This window comes from Ursus arctos, unplaced genomic scaffold, assembly GCF_023065955.2.
Source record: "Ursus arctos isolate Adak ecotype North America unplaced genomic scaffold, UrsArc2.0 scaffold_11, whole genome shotgun sequence".
In the NCBI taxonomy this organism is placed as follows: Eukaryota; Metazoa; Chordata; class Mammalia; order Carnivora; family Ursidae; genus Ursus; species Ursus arctos.
In genome coordinates this window covers 75,711,063-75,738,925 of record NW_026622775.1, presented here as the reverse complement: position 1 = coordinate 75,738,925, position 27,863 = coordinate 75,711,063, and the positions used below count along the sequence as shown (strand labels likewise).

At 52.3% G+C, this 27,863-nt stretch overlaps 1 long non-coding RNA gene across 1 annotated transcript; it reads left to right on the top strand.

Annotated features, from left to right (window-relative positions):
• The first annotated feature begins 763 nt into the window (after window positions 1-763).
• On the top strand, window positions 764-17,102 carry LOC130543320 (uncharacterized). The gene is made up of 3 exons (XR_008958571.1): window positions 764-904; window positions 15,828-15,992; window positions 17,052-17,102. It is a non-coding gene; the product is annotated as an uncharacterized LOC130543320 (long non-coding RNA).
• The last annotated feature ends 10,761 nt before the right edge of the window (window positions 17,103-27,863 follow it).

The window sequence follows — 27,863 nt, the reverse complement described above, 5'->3', positions numbered from 1 at the left end:
AAATTACCAGTCGTGTGGAACACCCAGTGCTCATTGTATCGTGTGACCTCCTTAATGCCACTCACCCAGTTATCCCCGCCCCAACTTCTCCTCCAGCAATCATCAGTTTGTTGCGATAGTTAAGAGTCTATCATGGGTTTTCTCCCTCTGATGACTTCCCTTTCTATTTTCCCTCCTATGGTCTTCTTCCCTGTTTCTGATATTCCACATAGGAGTGAAACCATATGATCATTGTCTTTCTTTCATTGGCTTATTCCACTCAGCATAATACCCTCCAGCTCCACCCAGGTCGGTGTGATGGTAAGTATTCATCCTTTCTGATGGCTGAGTAATATTCTATTATATATATGATCCACATCTTCTTTATCCATTCATCTGTCCATGGTCATCTGCACTCTTTCCACAGCTTGTCTGTTATGGATATTGCTGCTATGAACACTGGGGTGCATGTGTCCCGTCTTCACTACCTCTGTCTCTTTGGGGTAAATCCCCAGTAGTGCAATTGCTGGGACATAGGGTAGCTTTATTTATAACGTCTTGAGGAAACTCCGTACCATTTTCCAGAGTGGCTGTACCGGACTGCATTCGCACAGGGGTGTAAGAGGGTTCCCGTTTCTCCACATCCTCTCCAACATGTATAGTTTCATGTCTTCTTATTTTTAGATATTCGGCCTCGTGTGATATGGCATCTATAGGGGTTTAGATTTGCATTTCCCTGAAGCCAAGTGATATGAAGCATTTATGCATGTATCTTTTGGTCACCAGTACATCGTCATCAGTGAAATGACTTCCCATTTTAATCCATCTCAAGACCTAAAGCTGGGTAAGGCACTGAAGCTGGATGATGCCATCGGTTGGAATTGTGGAGAATTTCAAAAGATCTCCATGGAGAGCAAGTTTAAAGGTCAGTGTGAAGCTACTAATTGGATCCGGGGAGATCTCTGAAAGTGGGAGTTCCCTGGGATGGGCTGAGGGGGGCCCTCCGATTTTCCTGCTATGATTCCTTTCTGCAGCCCCAAACGGACAGTTTCCTGCAGTGGGGCAGGCTGAGTCCTCTAGTCGTGCAGAGGTGAGCCCAATGCCTGGTACCTTGGAGGCAGGCAAACGGGGAGGGGACCCTCAGCAGAAGACCCAGGGTTAGGTTAGGCCTCAAGAGACAGCAGGTGCGAACTGCCCAGTGCTCAGAGAACTCCCAGGCCGAGTGAGATGAGGGCACAAGGGCGGGTGAGTGTGAGCCTTGGGGTTTGATTCGGAAGGGCTCACAAAGGTCGGGGTTCAGCAGGGGCTCTGAGGGGGTGTCCCAGTTCTCTTGCCCTGAATGCTCTATTGTGCCCCAAAACGGTACAGTTTCCTGTGGGCTGCAGGCTGAGTCCTACGGTGGGGCTTGGGTGTCCCCAATCCCCCGGAGTTGGGCGCCAGGATCGTGGGGAGGGGCCCCTCTGTGGCCAAACTAGGGTAAGGGTTAGGGTCCAGGGGCCCGGCAGGGCCAATCTAGCAAGCTGTGCGGCGAGCTCCGTGGAGGGCTGAGATGAGGCCATGGGGGAGGGTGAGCATGGGCCTCAGGGTTGGGGCACTGGGGTTGCCAAAGGTGGGGACGGGCTCCGGGGGCCTCCCCAAGTTCTTGTGCCCTGTATGCTCTGTAGCGCCCCAAGGGGCACGGTTTCCTGTGGACTGGCAAGCTGAGTCCTGCGGCGGGGCACAGGTATCCCAATTCCCCGGGGCTGCGGTGTAAGGCTCCAGGGGAGGCCGCCAAACCCGCGGCTGACCTAGGGTTAGGGTTAGGCCCCAGGAGCCCCGCAGGCCCGATCTGCTGGCTGTATGGTGAGCTACACGGGCTGAGGTGAGGGTGTGGGGAGGGTGAGCGTGGGCCTCAGGGTTGGGGTGCGGGAGGCCGCCAAAGTTCGCTGGGGGCTCAGGGGGGCCCTCCTGGTTCTCCTGCCCTGAATGCTCTATGGCCTCCCAAGGGGCACGGTTTCCTGCAGGGTGGCAGACTGAGTCCTGCGGTGGGGCTCAGGTGTCCCGAATCCCCGCGGCTGCAGCTCCAGGCTCCTGGGGAGGGGCCCCTCCACAGATGAACTAGGGTTAGGGTTGGGGCCCAGGAACCCCGCAGGCCAGGTCTGCCCACTATGTGGCGAGCTCTGCCACGGGTTGAGGTGAGGGTACGGGGTGGGGTGAGCATGGGCATCAAGGTTGGGGCTTAGGGATCGCTGAAGTTCTCCGGGGGCTCTGGGGGCCCTCCCGGTTCTCCCACCCTGAATGCTCTACAGCCTCCCAAGGGGCACGGTTTCCTGCGGGGTGGCAGGCTTTGTCCTGCAGTGGGGCTCAGGTGTCCCCAGTCCCCAGGGCTGTGGCACCGGGCCCCGGGGGAGGGGCCCTCCCTAGCCGACCTAAGGTCAGGACTAGGCCCCAGGAACCGGGCAGGACTGATCTGCCGGCTCTGCGACGAGCTTGGTGGCAGGCTGAAGGGAAGGCGCGGGGTGGGATGAGCGTGGGCCTCAGAGTTGGGGTGTAGGGGGCTGCCGAGGATCACTGGGGGCTCAGGGGGGCCCTACTAGTTCTCCTGCACGGGATGCTCTGCAGCGCCCCAAGGGGCATGGTTTCCTGAGGGGTGGCAGGCTGAGTCCCGTGGTGGGGCTCAGGTGTACCCAATGCCCGGGGTTAGGGTACGGATTAGGGTACGGGTTAGGGTTAGTGTACGGGTTACGGTTAGTGTTTGGGTGAGGGTAGGGGTTAGGGTTAGGGTAAGGTGAGGTTACGGGTTAGGGTGGGCTTTAGGGGTTACAGGTTAGGGGTTATGGGTTAGGGTACGGATTAGGGTTTAGAGTACGGGTTAGGGTTTAGGGTTTGGGTTTAGTGTACGGGTTAGGGTTAGGGTACGGGTTAGGGTATGGGTTAGGGTTAGGGTACAGGTTAGGGTACGCATTAGGGTACAGTTTAGGGACAGGTTAGGGTACGGTTTAGGGTGCAGGTTAGGGTTAGGATATGGGTTAAGGTTAGGGTATGGGTTAGGGTTACGGTACGGGTTAGGTTACAGTTTAGGATTAGGGTTAGGGTACGGGTTAGGGTTAGGGTATGGATTAGGGTATGGGTTAGGGTTAGGGTATGTGTTATCGTTAGGGTTACGTTTTGTGTTAGGGATAGGGTACGGGTTTGGGTTTGGGTGTGGTTTAGGGTATGGGTTCGGATACGGGTTAGGTTTAGGTTAGGGTTAGGGTTAGGGTACGGTTTAGGGAACAGGTTAGGTTTAGGGTACGGTTTAGGGTTAGGGTATGGGTTAGGGTACAGGTTAAGTTACTAGTTAGGGTTCGGGTTAGGGTATGGGTTAGGGTCTGGGTTAGGGATAGGGTACAGGTTAGGGTAAGGGTTAAGGTACGGGATAGGCTGCGGGTTAGTGTTAAGGCAGGGTACTGGTTAGGGTTAGGGTTTAGGGTTAGGGTTAGTATACAGGTAGTGTTAGGCTACAGGTTAGTGTACGGGTTAGGGTTAGGGTACGGGTTAGGTTCAGGGTTTAGGGTTTAGGGTTAGGGTACGAGTTAGGGTACGGTTTAGGGATAGTGTTAGGGTATGGGTTTGGGTTAGGGTTAGGGTACGGATTAGGGTACGTGTTAGGGTTAGGGTACAGGATAGGGTATGTGTTAGGGTTAGAATACTGGTTAGGGTACAGGTTAGGGTACGGGTTAGGGTAAGGGTTAGGGTATGGGTTAGGGTTAGGGTACAGGTTATGGGTAGGTTTAGGGGAAGGTGTAGGGTTGAGGGTAGGGTTAGGTTTAGGGGTTAGGGTTAAGGTTAGGGTTTAGCGTTTAGGTTTAGAGTTAGAGTTAGTGTTAGACCCCAGGAGGCCAGCAGGCCTGATCTGGCTCTGCGGTGAGCGGTGGGAAGGGCTGAGGTGAGGGCGCTGGCAATGGGAGCGTGGGTCTCAGCGTTTGGCGTGGGGGGCCTTCGAAGGTTGTCGGTGGCTTGGAGGGCCCTGCCCGTTCTCCCACCCTGAATGAATGGCGGTACCCCTAGCGGCTCGGGTGCCAGCGGGGCAGCAGGGTGAGTTCGGTGCTGAGGCTCGGGGGTCCCCAATCCCCAGCGTTCAGCGCCAGTCCCCTTGAGAGGGGCCCCTTGGGGGCCGAACTAGGGTTAGGGATTGCCCCCAGGAGGCTGACAGGCCCGATCCGCCAGCTATGCAGTGAGCGGAGGGGCGGGCCGAGGTGAGGGCGCTGGCGAGTGGGAGCATGGGCCAAAGCATTTTGACTCAGGGGCATTCAGAGTTTGCCAGGGTCTTGGAGGGCCCTGCCTGTTCCTCGGCCCTGAATGACTGGCGGCGCCCCTAGCGGCCCAGGTGGCAGCAGGGCGGCAGGGTGAGTCTGGTGCTGGGGCGCGGGGGTCGCCAATCCCCGGCTTTCTGGCGCAGGCCCTTTGGGAGGGGCCCCTCGGGGGCTGACCTAGGGTTAGGGTTAGCCCCCAGAAGGCCGGCAGGCCCTATCTGCCCACTGTGCGTCAAGCGGAGGGGCGGGCCCTGGTGAGGGCGCTGGTGAGCGGGAGCCTGGGCCCAAGCGTTTTGGCGCGGGGGCCCTTTGAAGTACGCTGGGGGCTTGGATCGGCCTGCATGGTCCTCCACCCTGAATGACCAGTGGCGCCACTGGCGGCCCGGGTGGTTGCGGGGCGGCAGGGTAAGTCCGGCACTGGGGCTCGGGGGTCGCAAATCCCCAGCGTTGTGGCGCCAGGCCCCTTGGAAGGGGCCACTTGGGGGCCGACCTCGGGTTAGGGTTAGCCCCCAGAAGGCCAGCAGGCCTGATCCGCTGCTGTGCGGCGAGCGGATGGGCGGGCCGAGGTGAGGGCGCTGGCGAGCGGGAGCGTGGGCCCCAGCGTTTTGGCACAGGCTGCTATCGAAAGTCGCCGAGGGCTCAGAGGGCCCTGCCCATTCTCCCGCCCTGAACGATCAGCAGCACCCTAGGGGCCCGGGTGTCGGCGGGGCATAAGAGTGAGTCCAGCGTTGCGACTCGGTGGTCCCCAATCCCCGGCATTGCGGTGCCAGGCCCCTTGGGAGGGGCCCCTCGTGGGCCGATCTAGGGTTAGGGCTAGCCCCCAGGAGGCTGGCAGGCCTGATTCTCTGCTGTGCGGGGAGCGGAGGGGCGGGCCGAGGTGAGGGCGCTGGCGAGCAGGAGCGTGGGCCCCAGCGTTTTAGCGCGGCTGCTATCGAAGGTCACCGAGGGCTAGGAGGGCCCTGCCCATTTTCCCACCCTGAATGAACGACGGCAGCCCTAGCAGCCTGGGTGGCGGCGGGGCGGCAGGGTAATTCTGGTGCTGAGGCTTGGGGGTCCCCAATCCCCGGTGTTGCGGCGGCAGGCCCCTTCAGATGGGCCCCTCTGGGGCCAACGTAGGGTTAGAGTTACCCCCAGGAGGCCGGTAGGCCGGATCCACCGACTCTGTGGTGAGCGGAGGGGTGGGCCGAGTTGAGGGCGCTGGTGAGCGCGAGCTTGGGACCCAGCGTTTTGGTGCGGATGACCTTCGAAAGTCGCCAGAGTCTCGAGGGCCCTGCCCGTTTACCAATCCTGAATGACCGGCGATGCCCCAGCGGGCCCGGTGTGGGCTTGGCGGCAGGGTGATTCTGGCGCTGCAGCTCGGGGGTCCCCAATCCCCTGAGTTCGGTGCCAGGCCCCTTGGGAGGGGCCCCTCGGGGGCTGACCAAGGGTTAGAGTTAGCTCCCAGGAGGCCGTCAGGCCCAATACTCCGGCTAGGCCGCGAGCGGAGGGGCGGGCCGAGGTTAAGGCGCTGGCGAGCGAAAGCGTGGGCCCTGGCGTTTTGGCACAACGGGCCTTTGAAAATCACAGGGGCCTCGGAGGGCCCTGCCTGTTCTCCCGCCCTGAATGAAAGGCAGCACCCCTAGCGGCCTGAGTGGCGGCGGGGCTGCAGGGTGAGTCCGACGCTGGGGCTCGGTCGTCCCCAATCCCCGGCGTTGTGGCGCCAGGTCCCTTGGGAGGGACGCCTCGGGGGCCGACCTAGGGTTAGGGTTAGCCCCCAGGAGGTCAGCAGGCCTGATCTGCCGGCTGTGCAGCAAGCGGAGGGGCGGGCCAAGGTGAGGGCGCTGGCGAGAGGGAGTGTGGGCCCAAGCGTTTTGGCGTGGGAGGCCTTCAAACGTCGCTGGGGGCTCGGAGGGCCCTGCCCCTCCTCCCGCCCTGAATGACTGGAGGCGCCCCTAGCGGCCTGAGTGGCGGCGGGACAGCAGGGTGAATCTGGCGCTGAGGCTCAGGGGTCTCCAATGCCAGGTGTTGCGGCTCCAGGCCCCTTGGGAGGGGCCTTTCCGGGGCCGACCTAAGGTAAAAGTTAGCACCTGGAGGCTGGCAGGCACGATCTGCCGTCTGTGGCGAGCGGAGGCGCGGTCGAAGATCAGGGAGCTGACGAGCGGGAGAGTGGGCCCCAGCGTTTTGGCGCTGGGGGCCTTCGAAGGTCACCGGGGCAGGGAGGGCCCTGCCGGTTCTCCCACCCTGAATGATCAGTGGTGCCCTAGCAGCCCGGTGTTGGCGGGGTGGAAGGGTGAGTCCAGCGTTGCGACTCGGGGGTCCCCAATCCCTGGCGTTCCGCGGCAGTCCCTTTGGGAGGGGCCCCTCGGGGGCCAACCTAGGGTTAGGGTTAGCCCCCAGGAGGCCGGCAGGCTCAATCCACCGGCTCTGCGGTGAATGGAGGGGTGAGCCAAGATGAGGTCGCTGGCGAGTGGGAGCGTGGGCCCCAACATTTTGGCTTGGGGGGCCTTCGAAGGTCACAGGGGGCTCGGAGGGCCCTGCCCGTTCTCCCGCCATGAAGGACCGGTAACGCCCCTAGCGCCCCGGGTGGCGGCGGGGTGGCAGGGTCAGTCCGGCGCTGGGGCTCGGGCGTCCCCAATCCCCAGCGTTGCAGCGCCAGGCCCTTTGGGAGGGGCCCCTCGGGGACTGTCCTAAGGTTAGGTTAGCCCCCAGGAGGCCGGCAGACCCGATCCGCCGGCTGTGCGGTGAGCGGAGGGAAGGACCGTGGTAGGGCGCAGTCGAACGGTAGCGTGGTATCCAGCATTTTGGCGTGGGGGGCCTTCGTATTTCACCAGGGGCTCGGAGGGCCCTACCGGTTATCCCGCCCTGAATGACCGGCGGCGCCCCTAGCGGCCCGCGTGGCGGCGGGGCAGCAGGGTGAGCCCGGCGCTGCGGCTTGCGGGTCCCCAATCCCTGGCGTTGCGGCACCAGGCCTCTTGGGAGAGGCCACTCTGGGGCCCACCTAGGGTTAGGGTTATCCCCGAGGAGCCTGGCAGGCTGGATCCGCCGGCTGTGCGGCTAGAGGGGGGGGGGCGGGCCGAGGTGAGGGCGCTGGAGAGCGGGAGCGTGGGCCTCATTGTTTTGGCGCGGGGGACCTACGAACGTCGCCGGGGGCTCGGAGGGCCCTGCCCGTTCCCCCACCCTAAATGACCGGCGGCTCCCCAAGTGGCCTGGGTGGTGGCGGAGCGGCAGGTTGAGTACATTGCTGGGGCTCAGGGGTCCCCATCCCGGGCCTTGCGGGGCCACGCCCCTTGGGAGTGGACCCTCAGGGACTGACCTAGGGTATGTGTTAGCACCCAGGAAGCCAGCAGGCCCGATCTGCCGCTGTGCGGCGAGCGGAGGGGTGGGCTGAGGTGAGAGCGCTGGCGAGCGGGAGCATAGTACCCAGCATTTTGGCACGGGGGGCCTTGGAAGGTCTCCAGGGCCTAGTTGGGCCTTACCCGTTCTCCTGCCCTGAATGACCGGCGGCGCCCCTAGGGGCCCAGGTGGCGGTGGGGCGGCATGGTGAGTCCGGCGCCGTGGCTCCGGAATCCCCAATCCCAGGCGTTGCGGCGCCAGGCCCCTAGGATGGGCCCCTCGGGGGGAAAACCTAGGGTTAGGGTTACCCTCCAGGAGGCGGCAGGCTCAATCCGCCGGCTGTGCGGCGAGTGGAGGGGTGGGCCGAGGTGAGGTCGCTGGAGAGCAGGAGCGTGGGCCCCAGCGTTTTGGCTCCGGGGGCCTTCGAAGGTCACTGGGGGCTCGGAGAGCCCTGCCCGTTCTCCTGACCTGAATGACTGACGGCGCCCCTAGCGGCCCGGGTGGCAGCGGGACAGCAGGGTGAGTCCGGTGTTATGGTTCGGGGATCCCCAATCCCCAGCGTTGCGGCGCCAGGCCCCTTGGAGGGAACCCTCTGGGGCCGACCTAGAGTTAGAGTTAGCCCCCAGGAGGCCGGAAGTCCCGATCCGCCGGCTGTGCGGTGAGCGGAGAGGCGGGCCGAGTTAAGGGCGCTGTCAAGCGTGAGCATCGGCCCCAGCGTTTTGGCGCGGATGGCATTCGAAAGACGCCGGAGTCTTGAGGGCCCTGCGGATCTCCCACCGTGAATGACCGGCGACGCCCCAGCAGGCCCGGTGTCGGCTTGGTGGCAGGGTGAGTCCGGCGCTGCAGCTCAGGGGTCCCCAATCCCCTGCGTTTGGCGCCAAGCCACTTGGGAAGGGCCCCTTGGGGGCCGACCTAGGGTCAGGCTTAGCCCCCAGGAGGCCGGCAGGCCCGATCCCTCTGCTGTTCCACGAGCGGAGGGGCAAGCCGATGTGAGGGCGCTGGCGAGGGAAGCGTAGGGCCAAGCGTTTGGCGGGGGGCCTTAGAAGGTCGCCGGGCCTCGGAGGGCCCTGCCAGTTCTCCCGCCATGAATGATCAGCAGCGCCCCTAGAGGCCCGGGTGACGGCGGGGCGGCAGGATGAGTCCAGTACTGGGGCTCGGGGGTCCCCAGTCCCCAGCGTTGCAGCGCCAGGCCCCTTGGGAGGGGCCCCTCAGGGGCCGACCTAGGGTAAAGGTTAGCCCCTGGAGGCCGGCAGGCACGATCCGCCGTCTGGGGCGAGCGGAGGCGCGGTCGAAGATCAGGGCTCTGGCGAGCGGGAGAGTGGGCCCCAGCTTTTTGGCGCTGGGGGCCTTCGAAGGTTACCGGGGCAGGGAGGGCCCTGCCTGTTCTCCCGCCCTGAATGATCGGCGGTGCCCTAGTGGCCCGAGTGTCAGCGGGGTGCAAGGGTGAGTCCAGCATTGCGACTCGGGGGTCCCCAATCCCCGGCATTCGGCGGCAGTCTCTTTGGGAGGGGCCCCTCGGGGGCCGACCTAGGGTTAGGGTTAGCCCCCAGGAGGCCGGCAGCCCCGATTTGCCAGCTGTGCAGCGAGTGGAGGGCGGGCCGAAGTGAGGGCGCAGGTTAGCGGGAGCATGGGCCCCATCGTTTTGGCACGGGGGTCCTCCGAAGGTCGCTGGGGGCTCCTAGGGCCCTGCCCGTTCTCCCGCCCTGAATGACCAGCAGTGCCCCTAGCGGCCCGGGTGGCGGCAGTGCGGCAGGGTGAGTCCGGCGCTGTGGCTCAGAGGTCCACAATCCCCAGCATTCCCGCACCAGACCCCTTGGGAGTGGCCCCTCTTGGGCCGATCTTGGGTTAGGGTTAGCTCCCAGGAGGCCGGCAGGCCCGATACGCCGGCTAGATGGCGAGCGGAGGGATGGGCTGAAGTAAAGGCGCTGGTGAGCGGGAGCGTGGGCCCCCGCGATTTGGCCCGGGGGGCCTTCAAAGTTAACTGGGGGCTCAGAGGGCCCTGCCCCTTCTCCCGCCCTGAATGACCGGCGGCACACCTAGCGGCCCGGGTGGTGGCACGGCGGCAGGGTTAGTCCGGTGTGAGGCTCGAGGGTCCCCAATCCCCAGCGTTGCAGCGCCAGGCTCCTTGGGATGGGTCCCTTTGGGGCCGGCCTAGGGTTAGGGTTAGCCTCCAGGAGGCCAGCAGGCCCGATCCGCGGCTGTGCGGCTCCCAGAGTATTGGGCCGAGGTGAGGGGGCGCTGGCGAGCCTGAGCAATAGCCCAAGCTTGTTTGTGCGGGTGCCTTCGAAGGTCGAGGGGCGGCTCGGAGGGCCCTGCCCTTTCTCCCGCCCTGAATGACCGGCGGCGCCCCTAGTGGCTTGGGTTGCGGAGGGGCAGCAGGGTGAGTCCCGCGCTGGGGCTCTGGGGTCTCCAATCCCTGGCTTTGTGGTGCCAGGCCCCTTGGGAGGGGCCTCTCGGGGGCCAACCTAGGGTCAGGGTTAGCCCCCAGGAGGCTGGCAGGCCCGAACCGCCGGCTGTGCGCCAAGTGGAGCACAGGCCCAGGTGAACGTGCTGGCAAACCGGAGCGTGGGCCCCAGCGTTTTGGTGCCGGGGGCCTTTGAAAGTCGCCGTGGGCATGGTGAGCATTGCCCGTTCTCCCGCCCTGAATGAACGGCGGTACCCCTAGCGGCTCGTGTGCCAGCGGTGCGGCAGGGTGAGTCTGGTGCTGTGGCTCGGGGGTCCCCAATCCCTGCGTTGTGGCAGCAGGCCCCTTCGGAGGGGCCCCTCTGGGGCCGACCTAGGGTTAGAGTTAGCCCCCAGGAGGCTGGCAGGCCCGATCCGCCAGCTGTGCGGAGAGCGCAGAGCGGAGGGGCGGGCCGAGGTGAGGGTGCTGGCAAGCTCCAGCGTGGGCCCCAGTGTTTTGGCACAGATGGCCTTCAAAATTCACCGGAGTCTTGAGGGCTCTGCCCATTCTCCCACCCTGAATGACCAGCGACGCATCAGCGGGCCCGATGTCAGTGGGGAGACAGGGTGAGTCCGGCACTCACGTAGACGTGAGTTGAAAGATGGCTTTGATACAATTTTTTTTTAAGTTTTTTTTTAATATTATGTTAGTCACCATACAGTACATCCCGGGTTTCCAATGTAAAGTTCGATGATTCATTAGTTGCGTATGACACCCAAGGCACCATGCAATTCGTGCCCTCCTTACTACCCATCACCAGTCTATCCCAATCCCCCACCGCAATCCTCTCTGAAGCCCTCAGTTTGTTTCTCAGAGTCCATGGTCTCTCATGCTTCATTCCCCCTTCTGATTACCCCCCTTTCTTTATCCCTTTCTTCCCCTACCGATCTTCCGAGGTCTTATGTTCCATAGATGAGAGAAATCATATGATAATTGTCTTTCTCTGCTTGACTTATTTCACTTAGCATTATCTCCTCCAGTGCCGTCCATGTTGCAGCAAATGTTGAGAACTCGTTCTTTCTGTTACCTGAGTAATATGCCATTGTATATATGGACCACAACTTCTTACTCCAGTCATCTCTTGAAGGGCATGTCGGTTCCTTCCACGATTTAGCTATTGTGGACATTGCTGCTATGAACATTGGGGTGCATATGGCCCTTCTCTTCACCACGTCTGTATCTTTGAGGTAAATACCCAGTAGTGCAATGGCTGGATCATAGGGTAGCTCACTTTTTAACTTTATAAGGGACCTCCACACTGTTTTCCAGAGTGGCTATACCAACTTGCATTCCCACCAACAGTGTGGGAGGGATCCCCTTTCTCCACATCCTCTCCAACAATTGTTGTTTCTTGCCTTGTCAATTTTTGCCATTCTAACTGGCATAAGGTATTAGTGTGGTTTTGATTTGAATTTCCCTGATGGCTAATGATTTTGAACATTTTTTCATGTGTCTGTTAGCCATTTGTACATCTTCATTGGAAAAGTGTCTGTTCACATCTTCTGCCCATATTATAATTTGCTTATTTTTTTCTTGTGTATTGAGTTTGAGGAGTTCTTTGTAGATCTTGAATACCAGTCTTTTATCTATAGTGTCATTTGCAAATAAATTCTCCCATTCCGTGGGCTGGTGCTTAGTTTTTTTTACTGTTTCCTTGGCAGTGCAGAAGCTTTTTGTCTTGATGAAGCCCCACAAATTCGTTTTATCTTCTGTCTCTCTTGCCTTTGGATATGTGTCATGAAAAAGTTTACTTTGGCCGATCTCGTATAGGTTGCTGCCTATGTTCTCCTCTAGGATTTTGATGGATTCCTGTCTCACTTCGAGGTCTTTCATCCATTTGGAGTTTATTATTGTGTATGGTGTGAGTGAGTGGTCATGGTTTATTCTTTTGCATGTAGCTGTCCAATTTTCCCAGCACCATTTATTGAAGAGACTGTCTTTTTCCCACCGGATGTTTTTTCCTGCTTTATCAAAGATTAGTTGCCCAAAGAGCTGAAGGTCCATTTCTGGGTTCTCTATTCTGTTCCATTGGTCTATGTGTCTGTTCTTGTACATGCTGTCTTTGTGATCACAGCTTTGTAGTACAGCTCGAAATCCGGCATTATGAGGCCCTCAGCTTTGTTTTTCCTTATCAACAGTTCCTTGGAGATTTGGGGCCTTTTCTGGTTCCATACAAATTTAAGGACTATTTGTTCCAGTTCTTTGAAAAATGTCATCGGTATTTTGATCAGGATAGTATTGAATGTGTAGATTGCTCTGGATAGCATGGACATTTTAACTATGTTAGTTCTTCTGATCCATGAGCATGGAATATTATTCCATCTTGTCTTCCTCAATGTCTTTCAAGAGTGATTTGTAGTTTTAGAATACAGATCCTTTAAGTCTCGGTTAACTTAATGCAAAGGTAACGTATGGTTTTTGGTGCTCTTGCAAATGAGATGGATTCCCTAATTTCTCTTTCTTCAGTCGCATTATTTGTTTATAGAAATGCAACTGATTTCTGAGCATTGATTTTGTATCCTGCCACATTGTTCTTTCTTAAAGACTGGTTAATGGCCCTTTCCTTATGCTTTCATTCCCACTCGGAAACATGCATCCATCATCGTGACAGACGTTAGGATTCGGAGGACCCTTTCCATACCCTCTTCTTACTGAGAGTTACGTCTATGGCAGTTTAATTAATGTTCAACACACATACTGGGAAACACTGGTGCCTTCACTAATCGATGTTGCTGTCTCTCTGCACAAACTTGGTTCGCTGAATTAAATAATGGCACTTTCTTTTCCTTTTCACAAAACCTTTTCAAACGGCTTTCCTCCTCATGACAGATGTGAGTTGAGAGATGCTTTCTGTGTAGTGTTCTTAAGTAGTTAAACGAAGGGCATTATCTTGATGCTTGCAGACCCCATTTTGCACAATGCTCCCAATCCATGACACCAGATGTGAGGTGCAAGATGCTTTTATATAGAGTGTTCTCTCCTAGCGTAAAGCAGGTGACACCTTACTTATGCATTCATGGACACTTTTGAAAAACTTGCCACCTTCCTAAGAGAAGACTTGACTTGGACAATGGTGTCTATTCGGTGTTCTGACTGAGATTTGTGAAAATTGCCCTTTCCTTAAGGTTCATCACACTTTTTGGAAAACTTGGGTGTGTTCATCGGTCCTGATGTTGGTTTGATGTTGCCTTCTATCAACACTGAGTTGGTTCTCACAACTACTTAGATAGGACCTCTCCTTCTGCTTTCACTTGCACTTCTGCAAGTACTTCTTCTTCATTACAGAAGATGTGAATTGGAAGATCTTTTCCCAAGGGTGTCCTTACCTGAGCATACAGCATGTTCCTTACGTTTTCATACACACTTTTGGAACATCCATCCATCCTCCTGAACGTAGATATGATTTGGAATGTTGTCTCTAGATGGTGCTCTTTCACATCTATGGCAGTTCCCTTAAGGTTCAACACATGTAATGGGAAACCCTGCTCTCTTCACTGATCAACGTTGCCGTCTCTCTACCCAAACTTGGTTCTCTGAACTGACTGATGGCACTTTCTTTTCGTGTTCACACAACCTTTTCTAATGGCTTTCCTCCTTTTCTTTGGAAATTTTGTTTGGAAATTTTAATATGCCTTTCTTAATATTTGATAGAGCAGACAAAACTCGGTCACAAATGTGACCTAATTGACGTCTATGGAACATTCGATAATAAGTGCAGAATACATTATTTTCCAGCGGTCATAGACTATTTACCCAAACAGATGATATGTTGGACCATGAATCATGTCTACATTTTAAAATACTGAAAATAACTAGATTCTATTCTTAGGCCTCCAAGGAATAGAGCCCTAGTCCTCATCAAAAGAAGACCAGGAAGTCCCTCTATGTTTAAAAATTCAATGTAACTTTGCTGCTTATCTTAAGGGTCAGAGAGGGGATCGCAGTGGATATTTGCCACCTTTTCTACATCAGGGCTCACACACAATGGCCCTTTGTCTCTGAAGAACACTGACTATCCTAACGTAGACAGGAGTTAAGCCTCCTATCAGAGTTCTGCATGTGCCAGCCACACCTGGCAGCCTTGGCCTGGGCCCACCACCACCTCCCTCCAGCTTTCCTTCTTGGTGGCATTGAGTTAAGGGAGTCAACATAGCCATATGGAGATGGGAGCTCCCCTCTCCTAGTGATGATGGTGCTATTGTCCCCACCAGTCTATCAACATGATTTCTGAGAGAATTACGACACAATAGCAGCTTCTTGACCTTCCTTAAGGTTTAAAAATCATCTTGTGAGTCATCTTTTCAAAAAACGGTTTCACCATGTGTTCTTTTCTCTGGAAAAGAAATAGACCCAATGGTAATTATGGCTCCTGAGCACCTGCTCTTGGGAGATTGCATAGTGGCTCTGTGTAGCATTCTCCCTCTTAAACTTCTCAACTAGGGTGTATACAGAATGAGTCCCATTTCCTAGATGGATAGACAAGGGCTCAGAGATTATATGAATTACAGAGGATTTTAGTGTCAGAAACCTAAGTGGGATCTCCAAACTGACTCCAAAACCCTTGTTCTTCCATACAGGGTACCATTTTGCTCTTACCTCTGGTCTTGTTGATCTGGAAACCTAGGAAGTATTAGGATTTTCTTGTTGTGTGGCCAAATGGAACGAATTCGGCTGCCTTTTCACCTCTGCCCATCATGACCATGAAGATAATTATCTCAGTGGAGGACCTTTGAGTAAGAGACTTAAAGATCCCTTAGAATAGAGATACTATACTATTTTTCTGATATTAAAGTGCCTGAAAGAACTATCCTTTTTTAATTGATGGAAGCTCTTGGTGGAAAGGTCGGAAAGACTATTTGAAAACACTCAGCCTCTTCTACAGAGTGAGACAATGCCCCTAAAGATTGCTAAAATATTCCCTTACCTCTGATTATTTACTTCCCAACTATCGCAGTGTTTCTATGTTAGGATTACGATTTCCATGAGGCAAAAGTTGTGGAGAAAGAACTTAGTGTATCCAGGGGCACTTTCGTATTGTGACAGTGAGCTATTCTGTTGTATTCTGTAGTCCAAGGGAATGGTGCCAGACATCTCTAAGATGTCTAAAATTCTGACTGTAAATGATCTCTATGCTTCAGAGATTTGGGCAGGACAAGGGAGGAGTCCAGAGACTGTGAACGCCTCTGTTACCTGTGTTGACCATGGAGCAGGTAACCTTCTGTAGGGGTCCTTTTGATGTCTCTGAGCTATGGGAAAGGTGCTTTCATCTCAAGCTCCTCCATTTGGTAGTGGTGATAAGGATAAGAGTAATTTTTATCTCATACCATCTGTGGACCCTGATCTTGACCTCCTAGGGAAACCCTCCTTTATCATTTCACCCAGCTCAAAATGACCGGGCAAACCCTCAAAGCATGGGCCCTATTTCTGCCCCCAGCACATATTGTCCATCTGTTTCAAAAAGAAAAAAGAGAACAAAAAAATGCCCTTGCCAACATCAAGGTGAGAACACAAAAGAACCTCTCTGTCCCCCGTAAGATTAAAGTCATACCGACTTGTACATACTGAAAAGAAAAGTCTGTCACTTTCTGGAATCTTCTGCCTCATCGTGATGGGTAACTGTACCTAACACAAAACAGAACAAATATATAACCCTGCCCTAAATGTTCCTTCCCTGGAGCACTCTCTTCTTTGTGAAGGCTGTGTCTCCCAGGCATCTGACCTGACTTGGGTTTGAATAAAACTCTCTTCATTTCTCTCTAAAATGTTTTAAAATGTTCCTTCCTTTAGTGTTGACAATAACACTATGTTTTCTTTTCAAGTGAAAAATAAATGTTCCTGGTTCACAACCGTGACAGCACAGAAGGCCGGCTGTTCCTCCTGGCCCCTACCCTGCAGAACCAAGCATGTGTATATAGATTCCAGCACAAATGGGCTCATCCTAGAAGGATGCTTTGAAGGTCTGAGAAGCACTATCCACTCCATGGGTGAGACAAGAAGGCAAAGCTATTCCCGCTTGGAGCATTCCTTTTGGGGCTTAAAATTGCCTTGGACATGCATGAAAGCATTGCCATTTCCTAAAGCCCAAAGCTGGAACAGTCTGAGAGCAGCTGACCTAGCCAGAATCCAGGCACACACCTGTAGGAAGGGTTGGTGCAGAAGGGAAGGGGCAGGGCTCTGAGGGTGTTCTGCAGCTAGAGGGGTCCGCAGAAGGGGCAGTGTATGTGTGTGTGTGTGTGTGTGTGTGTGCGCGCGCGTGCTTGGGGCCCTGCCCGTGATCACAGTCATGCCTGCGCTGGGCATTGAGCCAAGGAGGCAGGTCTTGGACCCCTTGCACTCCCAGAGTTGTGAGTCATGGGGCTAGTTGCCCCGCATTCAAGGGGCTGGAAACCGCACACTCCCAAACCAATCACCCCATGGGGGTGGAGCTACGTCTCTGTGGGCAAACCCAGAGCAGACCTAGGATGCAGACTGGGAACCAGGGAAGGGGAGCTCTGAGAGATTCAACGTGTGGAGTTCCTGGCTGAGTGAATGCATGCTGTGTGCCTGTGTGGGGCATGGTCTGGGAGTAGGGGCACCCCGGGTGAGAGGTGGGGTTCTGGAAGGGCATGTGGAGGGAGTTCATTTGGAGACTCAGTTGAGTTTTCTTTTTCCCTTGATAGTCTCTTCTGCCTACTCTCTGTCAACTGGCCTTACATAGCAAACCCATGGACTCCAGGGCACCTGCTCAGCAGAGCTTTTGTGGTATTGGTCGCAGACATTCCAGGGTTTCACTTGTTCCCCAGCAAGAGCGAGAGTAAGGACCGCACGGTCCCCAACTTCAGTGCGGTGCCCCTGTACCCCGACACAGTGCAGGTAATGGACATTGAGCAGTTCCCCAAGTTCAGCAGGGTGTTCCCTGTTCCTTCAGGCACATGTGTGGCACTAGGAAACCCCAGAGCCGTTACCCAACTTCAGCATTGTGCTGCTTGTTCCCTGGGAATGGTGGCAATGGGCTGGAAGATAATTACTACTAAAAGACAAGTCTGTGTTTCCCCTTCTCCCAGAAACTGCAGCAGGCATGCTGGCTTTAGGTCCGAGGAGCCGCCTTCTCCCCACCTAACAACACTTCTCTTCTCTGGCTCCATGAGACCCGAGGTTTTGAACGTCTGCATCTGAGTCAGTGAGGCAGCTTGACACAGGACACCAGCATTCAGAGAAAGCGGCAGGTCCGTTTGGAGAAATGTCATATCCACGTCAGGACTGGAGGTAACACCTCTCATTAACCCACTATCTCCTGGGCTTTTCTCTTTTCTCTAGTTGAGCCATGAAGTAAAACTTAAGTAATAGTTGTCAGTGTTCTGAATTTGGTGAAGGAGGTACTTAGTTTCTGAGCTTAGAGCACTTTGCAGGGGATCCCATTTTCTCTGTTCATTGACTGCTTATGAATGTATTTTGAACAGCTGTTTCCTAGAAACACTCTTTCATTAGAAAGGGAGGGTTAGATTTACTCTTTGTGTATTTTTAAGATATACATCTAACAGTGTTTATTCAGTTGGGCCTACGATATGGGTGAGTGGCCACCATTTAGGGTTAGATGGCTTTTTGTCGTCAGATACAGATATGGATGATGTCTTGTCATTTGTCAAAGGTGATGTTTCATTACTGATTAGTCTTTTCATCCCAAGAATTACAATGAGGGTCGAGGGAAAATTCAAAATTATTCAAAGCAGCCTTTTCCTGTTTAAAAGTTAAGCTTGACTATCTAGCTTTACTAGATGTATCAACTCAATATTTTGAGGTGCCATATTCTCTCTGTCATTTCTTTGGTGGTGCAGTCAGAAGGAGAGTCTTTGGGAATTCCTTTGGATAGAGTCATGCTGGTGGCTTCAAGGGGCCTGGTGACGGGAGCCCTGGGCTGAGTTCTGGAACTACTTGCTTGACGCTGGGTGAGTCAGGTTATCCCACAGAGTTTCTGTTTCCTCCTTATGAGATTGCTGGAAGGTGAAATAAGTCAAGCAGAGAAAGGCAATTTTGATACGGATTCACTCATTTATGGAACAGGAGAAATAGCAGGGAGCTCAGTAGGAGAAGGAAGGGAAGAATGAAGGGTGGGGTAAACAGAAGGGGGAATGAACCACGACAGACTATGGACTCTGGGAAACAAACTGAGGGCTTCAGAGGGGTTTGGTGGGGGGTTGGGATAGGCCGGTGATGGGTATTAAGGAGGGCACATATTGCATGGAGCCCTGGGTGTTGTATGCAAACAATGAATCATGGAACACTACATCAAAAACTAAGGATGTAGTGTATGGTGACTAACATAACATAATAAAAAAAATTTAAAAAAGAAAATAAAGAAATTGATGGAAGGTCATATCTGTGGAAAGTCTTTACACAGAAACTGTTCTGCCTATTGAAGAGCAACTAAAAACGAGGTGATTTGGGCTCTATTATTCTGTAAATAATAATTTTAAAACTCCCTGTCCTAGGGATATGGTATTTTATTGCATAAGGAGGCCTGAGAAGGCTGCAATGAAAGATTGCGATCTCAGAACACGTTCATGTTCCATGCATACATCACTTAACAGTTTGCACAGGTAGGAAGGTAAGTGGAGATAAATATGAAAGAAAGGGAAAGAAGGTGTGAACCATTCATTAGGTAGCCTTCTCCCTTTCTCAGGAAAGCCTTGGGCCAGTGTAATTTTGGGAAAGGAGGGGGAATCCTGGAGCTTTGCAGCAGATGGGGGTTCCAGGTCTGGGTAGAGGTGACGGGTCCCAGAGGAGAGCTGAGTGCATTCTGCAGCAGGGTATGGGCAGGGCGCGCTCCTGGGGTGGCTGTGGTCTCCCATGTGAACGTTGTGACAGGTGAGGGCTGTGAGCTGGTTCCTGGCTGAGGACAGTTGAGGCACAGGTGGAGAGCTGGCCGAGTCCCTTCTTCAGGGCCACCAGCCTCAGCCAGCACACACAGAATCATCGTTTGTCCCTGTCACTCCAATTCAGGCAGTCAGAGTTGCCAGGCCGAGATGTTTGCTGGAGCTTCTTTCCTTGCATGTGTGTGAAGTTTCAAACCTGAAGTGATGGACATGATGGGTCCTCAGAAAATCCGTAACTCTTTTATTTCCTGCTCTTATATCGACCAGTGAAGTGAATCGGACCGGCTAGTAGAAGGGGCTATCTGTGCGTTTTTATTTCCCAGTTTAATTAAAGAATGGGAAAACAGTCTTGTGAAATATTAAAAGAATCCTTTGTTGGTGTTCATGCCCCCCCCCCCGGGGTGGGGGTGCTTACCTGGAGACCCATCCAGGGCTCTGGAAGCTTGACCCGGTGAGTCACTTGCGACTTGAGCTGGGGAATTAATGAAGAAAACAGAATGAATGCTGGAGTTTGCCTGTATCGTTTGGACTCAGACAAGTCCATGTAGCATCGGAACTCTTCACCCATGAGGCGTGTCGGGATCCCTGAGGTTGTGGGCTTTGCTTTATGGGCTGAGGTTTTGTCTTCATCCTTATCTGGACAAGAGCAATGCCATCTGGCAATGGAGATCCAAATCCTTAGGTGACCATATCATCATCATCATTATCATGATTATTAATTATTAATTATTATTTTAAGAAGCAAGAGAGACATTGACTTTGAAATAAAATTATCAAAAGAAAGAACACAAGGTCAAATATATACGTGATGATTGAACTTGTGGTATCTCTCATTGGTGTGGGTCTTGTAGGGCTGCCCGAATGAGAAAGACCAAGGAATTCTATGTGGATAAAAGTGTGCTGTACACAGGGAGTGTTTTATTCCATCATTTGACCTCTCTCTCTGAAGGGAAAATAGAGTGGTGACTGGAGCTTGGTTCTGATTGGAAGGCCTGGGAGGTCAGTGAATCGAAAGAGCAGTGTTCATGCTTACATGGTTCTCAGTGCCCAGTGAGCGAAGTTTGGACACTTGGACTCGGAAGCATTGGTGTTCAGGGAGGATGTTGTCCGAGTTTGCAGCACATCAAATCACTTGGCTGGTCTGCCTAATTGGGCCAGTTTCTGCCTTTCTAAGGGCAGCTTGAAAGTGGCTTGTAAACCTAGGACATTTGTGGAGTGTTCTGCATGGGACCACTGTGTGGGCCAGTGTAGACACAACACAGGGAATTCCAGAGCTAATGATGAGCATGTTTGTGAGGCTGGAGTTTGCTTCTCTGTGAGAAGGATTGAGCTGGAGTGGAAAGAAGTCTCTGGGTCTTAGGACTCACTGAGCCGATCCAAGCCTGGCAGGGTGCTGAGATCAGATGTCTGTTTCCCAGGATTTTGGCCAGAGGGATATTTGGGCTCTGGGCAGCATCTCTGCTCAGGTTTCTTGGATGAGCACCTCAGGGAAGAGGAGTAAATGTGTGTGCTCACCTGTCATCGAGGAAGGTTTCTGGTTTCAGGTTTCGTGTACAGGTGAATTCCTCATATGGCTCCCTTACCTGATGGTGTTCAGGGTGCAGGAGGTGGATGGACCCCCTCGTCCCGGGCATCCTGGCTGTGTAAGAGTCCTGGGGCACCTTTTCCCCTGGACTTTGGACCAGGAAATTGGGAGCAGTAGGTGATGAAGCCATCAGTTGATGCCTCAGTTTCTTCCCTGCCAAGATGAACTGGAGATTATAATAAGTGCTATGGAAATATAAAGGAGGAGACAGGACTGGGGTGCTGAAGGGAAGGTGGGGGTGGTGTTTGGTATTCACATAGGGGTCAGGTGGTACTTCACTAGGAGGGTGATGCTTGAGTCAAGATCTAGGGAAGGTCAGTGATATCACATGAAGAGCATTCTAAACAGAATGGAAAGCATGTGCAAAGGCCCCAGGGAAGGAGCATACCAGGTGCATCCATGAGCTACAAGATGGCCCTGTGACCACAGGCGACAGCTTAGGACTTGCATCATCAAGGTGACAGAGTGTGACAGAAAGCCATAGCAGGGCTGTGACCCCATGGGACCCTGTTTCACTGGGTCATCCTGGCTGCAGGGTTGAGAACAGATGACAGAGGGTTGAGGTTGGGCAAGGGAGGTCAATGATGACTCTTTTCCAGGAACTCAGGCAAGAGATGGGCTCCAGTGTGGTCCAGACAGGCGGCCTTGAAAGGAGTGGTGAGTCCTACGGTGGGTACGTCTTGAAGATGGAGCTCACAGAATTTGCCGACAGCTTAGATATTGAGGATGGGAGAAAGGAGGAACTGGGGTAACTCCCAGCTGTTGTGGGTTGTCCTGAGCGAGGGGAAGGAGAAGGTATCTGGGGGTAGGAGGTAGTCCGCGTTCGGCATGCTGAGGAAGATGCCTTTCTGGGTGGATCTGCTGAGGTTTGTTTCCAGGAGAAGCTTTCACATCTCCTCCCTCAGCAACGGTGAAGTATAAGTATTCCCCATTTTTTAAAAGTTCATGGGAAGACACTTGGCTTTTTGGAAAGATCTCCGTTATCACCTGGTTTCACTAATGGGAAGAAACCTGAAGAGGATGTTCCTTATGAAAAGAGTTGAACGGTGAGCTTTGCATTCAGCATCTGTTTGGGGAGAAGCACGACAGATGCAGCGTGCACCGTAACCAGCTCCTTCCTGTAAACCGCTCTCCGTGTCCAGCCACCAGCGCTTTGAATTCTGTTTGTGAGCATCTGCTGTGCTTTCTCTCCATTTATTTTTGGCATCCATTAGGAATTGTGTCCTGGGTCCTGAGAAATGCCAACAATAAGTAAATTTAGGAGTCTGAGCATGGTCACTAATTTTTCCATATTAATTAATGGTCATTCCTTCTTTATACCCTTTCTGCTCTGAAAGGTTTCCTAGGAGTACTGTACTTTCAAGAGCTGGGGAAACTGTACCCCATCCTGCGGGGTTCACTTTAGTCTCCATGCTGCACAGAACATTCCATGGCTGTTGGATTTTAACACACAAACCTGTATCTTTGACCACCTTCACCCTTCCCATCCTCCTCTGAATCAGGCACCGACAAATCTATTCTCCGTATCTATGCATTCAGTAATTTCTCTCCCCATGTTGTATGTACATGTGAGCATCTGTAATTGTCTTTCTGTGTCTGAGTTCTTCAGGAGGGAGCCCCATCAGTCATCTGATAGAACACTTTCATGGATCCCCTGTGAGGCAAGGATGATGCCCGGCCTTGGAGGGGGGCCACAGGTCCGCCCTCAGGATCCATGTCTCCCACTCCAGCCTTTTCAGAATGGACCTCTCACACCAAATCTAGGGTTAGGGGTAAGGCATAGGAGAATGAGAGTTCCAATAGGGTGGATGTGTCCAGAATTTCCACGGTGGGGGCGGGGATTGATGGCATGGGTTGGGGTGAGTGTGAAGCAGTGGGTTTGTGCCCATGAGCCAGTGAATGCAGGGGATCGAGGGAATCAAGTACAGAAGTAATTAGGATTTCTCCCCCTCGACCTCCTTTCTGGAGTCCCAAATAAAACGGTTTCGCTTTGGGTGGCATACTGAGGCCTTAGGTATGACTCAGGCTTCTTCATCTCCGTATCTTTGGAGGCAGACCTCTGGGAGTGGACTACTCAGAATCCAACCTATGATTACTGTCATGGAGGGGAGGATGGAAAGCCCGATTGACCGGCTCTAAACAAACTGACCTGGGGGCTGAGGAGAGTGCCAGTGTCACGGATGAGGGCCTAGAGTTCCGCTGAAAGTGGAGATTCGCTGGGCTTAGGTCAGGTGTTAGGTTTCTTCTCGCAAAACTTTCTGGAGTCCCAAATGGCATATTTTAGTTCTGTGTGGCAGGCTACCGCCTAACATTGCTCAGTGGTACCTGATCCCTGTGCTTTGGAGTCAGGCGTATGGGAATAAACCTAACAGACCCCAAACTAGAATTAAGGCGTGGGTCTAGGGGCATGGCCCTAAAGATCAGCCAGCAGATGCGACCTTCCAGGGGCCAAGAGTAGGGCGTGATTTGGGTTGCATCTGAAACACAGCAGTTGCAGGCGGGGGGCTTTGAATGTGGGGTTCGTTGGGTTTGGAACAGCTGGGAATTCATAACTTCTGCTCTGCATTCCTTCTGCGGGTCCAAATGGCACAGTTTCCATCTGCATGGCATGCTGATTTGCAGGTATGACTCAGGTTTCCCCAGTCGCTGTGTGTTTGCCTCCTGGAAAGACCTCTTGGAAGCCAACGGAACATTTGGCTTAGGGCTCAGGAGCCTGGGAGGGACCATCTCCTGGTTTTGAGCTCACCATTGCTGTGTCCTGATTTGAGTAGGTGGGTTGTGGAGAAGGGAAGGCTCAGGGTTTTGGTCCAAGGGGACCCTGAATGCGGGAGCCAGCTAGAATTGATTCAGTGGGATATGCAGATTTTTCAGCCCCCGAATACCTCTGCATCCCAGATGGTACGTTTTCTTTCTGTGTGGCATGCTGAGGCCTCAGATAGGGCTCAGGTTTCCCAAATCCCTATATCTTTGTGCCATCTCGCTAGGAGTGGACCCCTGAGTACCCAAACTATGGTGAGTGTCACGCCCTAGGAGGCTGCAAAGCCCAATCGACTGGCTCTGTCACCCTGTTGAGGCTCAGGAGAGTGGGCTGGAGAGACTGTCGGCACAGTGTTTAGGGGTCAGGAATCCACTGGAAGTGATTTTCTCTTTGCTTTGGTCAGGTGTTCCCTGAGGTTTCTCCTTCTCAGAGTGCTATCTGGAGTCCCAGATGACAACCTTTCCTTCTGTGTGGCAGGCTTTGTGTCCTGACATTGCTCAGCAGTCCCCATTCCCTGGTCCTTGGAGCTAGATGTCTCGGAATGGACCTCACACTACTCAACGTGTAGTAAGGGCACGGGTCTAGGCGTATGGCTGTTCAGATGAGCCATCCGATGTGAGATTCCAGGGGCCTAAGAGGAGGGTGTGCTTTGGGTTGAATGTCAGACACAGGAGTTGCCCACAGGGGGTCTGTGGAAGTGGTGTCTCGCTGGGATTGGATCAGGTAGGCATTCTTATTTCTCTTCCTCTGCAGGTCCAAATGGTACGGTTTCCCTCTCTGTGGCATGCTGATTCACCAATGTGGCTCAGGTTTCCCCAGTCCCTATGTGTTTGGTGCTTGGCTCCTGGAATGGTCTCTGGGAACCCAACGGAGCATTTGGCTTAGGGCTCAGGAGCATGGGAAAGACCATATCTTGATTTTGAACTCAGCATTGCCGTGTCCTGATTTGAGTAGGTGGGTTGTGGAGAAAGGAAGGCTCAGGGTTTTCATCCAAGGGTCTCCTGAATGCGGGAGCTGGACGGGATTGACTGTGTGGGATATGCAGATTTCTCCTGCTCCTAATAGCCTCTAGAGTCCCAGATGGCACTCTTTCTTTCTGTGTGGCATGCTTTGGCCCCAATCGGGCTCAGGCTTCCCCAATACCTATATCTTTGTGCTGTGTCTCTAGGAGTGAAACCCTGAGAACCCAACCTAATGTTAATGTCAGGCCCTAGGAGGATGGAAATCTCAATCGGCTGGCTCTGCGACCCTATCGGGGCTGAGGAGAGTGGGTTGGGGAGACTGTCGGCACAGTGTTTAGGGGCCAGGAATCTGCTGGAATTGGTTTCGTCTGGGCTTGGGTCAGGTGTTCCCTGAGGTTTCTCCGTCTCAGAGTGCTTTCTGGAGTCCCAAATGGCAGCCATGTATAGTGTTGTGTCTTTCCTTGTATAGTGTTGTGTCTCAGAGATAAGTGTTTTTCATTTTCATCAGGCGTCCGTGACCAATTTGATGAATGCTTCCATATTCATGAATGATATTATGGGTAAGTGGGTTCCTGTACAATGTTCTTTCTTACCTATAAGTTTATGGCACTTTGGTTAGGTTGCTGCAATCACTTACGATAGGGAGTCCACATTAACCAAAGATATTGTATGTTGTAAGATGGTTCCTGTACACTGTTGTTTCTCAGTTATATGTTCGGAGGACTTACCCAATGGAACCATAACCACCTTGATTCATGCTTCCATCTTCAGAAGGCTGATGTGATTTGAAGGGCATTATCCTCACACCATTGTTTCTTAGCTATAAGTATGGGAAAATTTCCCTAGGCCTACACACACAATGTTGAATAGGCATCAGTATTGATTAGGCTGATGTTAGTTGAAGGTGTTTTCCTGTACACGGTGGTTCATTACCAATAAGGATGGGGAATAGTCCTCAAGATTCAAGAAACTATTCATTAATGCTTCCATATTCATGAAAGATGCTGTTAATTGTTAATGCTATTCTGTAAAGTGGTATTGTCAAGGGATAGGTATGTGGTCCTTTTCTTCTGATTCTACCTCCTCCTTGGTTCATGTTTCCATATTCGTGAATGGTGATGTTCATTGTAAGGGGTTCTATCCTCTACACGGTTTTTTCTTAGATATATGTATGCGGTTTGGTGATTCATACACCCCCTATTTTCTGAAGGATTGTATAATCATGAGGGTGATTTTAGCTGAGGGCAGTCCCTATACACTGTTGTTTCTTACAGATATGTACTTAGACCTTTCCTAAAGCTTCGACAACCACTTTGAGTCATGCTTCCCTATTTCTAATCAGTGATATTATTGGTAGACATTATCCTGACACTGTTGTTTCCTAGAGAGAAGGGTGTGGTAATTTCCCTAGGACTGCAACACAATTTTGCGAAGGGATCCCTATGCAGGAGGTTGCTTTAATTGGAGGACGGTTCAAAGACACTGCTGTCTATTACGTACAAGAATGGGGCACAAATTTCATGTTTCAAGACCACTATGATAAAATCTTCCTTACTCTTGAAAGATGATGTTCATTGGTCTTTCCTTGTATAGTGTTGCGTCTCAGAGATAAGTTTTTGGCACTCTTGTCAGGCTTCCACAACCATTTTGGTTAATGCTTCCATATTCATGAATTTTGATATTAGGGCTAAGTGGGTTCCCGTACACTGTTGTTTCTTACAGATAAGTTTATGGCCTTTTCATTACATTGCCACAACCATTTATGATAAGGATGCCACATTAACCAAAGATATTGTACGTTGTAAGATGGCTCCTGTACACTGTTGTTTCTCAGCTTTATGTTCGTAGGCCTTACCAGAGGGTACCTTAGCGACCTTGACCGATGCTTCCGTCTTTAGGAAGGCTGATGTGACTTGAAAGGCATTATCCTGACACTGTTGTTTCTTAGCTATAATTATGTGGACCTTTCCCTAGGCGTACACACCCAATCTTGAATAGGGATCAGTGTTGAGGAGGCTGATATTAGTTGAAGGTGTTTTCCTGTATACGGTGGTATATTACCAATAAGGTTGGGGCACGGTCCTCAAGATTTACAAACTTTTCATTAGGGGCACCTGGGTAGCACAGCGGTTAAGCGTCTGCCTTCGGCTCTGGGCGTGATCCTGGCGTTATGGGATCGAACCCCACATCAGGCTCCTCTGCTATGAGCCTGCTTCTTCCTCTCCCACTCCCCCTACTTGTGTTCCCTCTCTCGCTGGTTGTCTCTATCTCTGTCAAATAAATAAATAAAATCTTTAAAAAATAAAAAATAAAAACTTTTCATTAATGTTTCCATATTCGTGAAAGATGATGTTAATTGTTAATGCTATTCTCTAAAGTGGTGTTGTCTTGGGATATGTATGTGGTCCTTTCCCTCTAATTCCACCTCCACCTTGGATCATATTTCCATATGCGTGAATGCTGATATCCATTGTAAGGGGTTCTTTCCTGTACACTGTTGTTTCTTAGATATATGTATGCGTGCCTTTGGTGATTCATAACCCCCTATTTTCTTTTTTTTAGTGTTTTTTTTTATTATTTTATGTTAGTCACCATACAGTATATCCCTTGTTTTTGATGTAAATTTCAATGATTCATTAGTTGCGTATAACACCCAGTGCACCATACAATACGTACCGTCCTTAATGCCCATCACCAGCCTCTCCCATTCCCTCACCCCTCACCCCTCTGAAACAATCAGTTTCTGTCTCAGAGTCCATTATCTGCCATGCTTTATTCCCCCTTCTCATTACCCCCCCTTTTTATCCCTTTCTTCTCTTACCGATCTTCCTAGTTCTTATGTTCCATAATTGAGAGAAAAAATATGATAATTGTCTTTCTCTGCTTGACTTATTTCACTTAGCATTACCTCCTCCAGTACCGTCCATGTTGCAGCAAATGTTGAGAAATCATTGGTCTTTCCTTGTATACTGTTGTGTCTCAGAGATAAGTTTTTGGCACTTTCCTAAGGCTCCACAACCACGTTGGTGAATGCTTCCATACTCATTATTAATGATGTCAGGGCTAAGTGGGTTCCCGTACACTGTTGTTTCTTACAGATAAATTTTTGGCATTGTAGTTATGTTGCCAGAACCACTTACAAAAAATTGTACGTTGTAATATATTTCCTGTACACTGTGGTTTCTCAGGTATATTTCAGTAGGCTTTTCCTAATGGTACTATAACCACCTAGATTCCTGCTTCCATCTTCAGGAAGGCTGATGTAACTTGAAGGGCATTATCCTGACACCGTTGTTTCTTAGCTATAAGTATGTGGACTTTTACCTAGGCCTACAGAGCCAAAATTGAATCGGGATCAGTGTTGAGGAGGCTGATGTGAGTTGAAGGTGTCTTCCTGTACACAGTGGTTCATTAGCAATAAGGATTGGGCAGAGTCCCCGAGATTCCAGAACCTTTTCATTAATTCTTCCTTACTTGTGAAGGATTATGTTCATTGTTCTTTCCTTGTATAGTGTTGTGTCTCAGAGATAAGTGTTTGGCACTTTAGTCAGGCTTCCACGTCCAATTTGGTTACTGCTTCCATATTCACGAAGGATGATGTTAGGGCTAAGCAGGTTCCTGTACACTGTTGTTTCATATAAAAAAGCTTAAGGATTTTCTTTACGATGCCACAACCACTTACGATAGAGATTCCACAT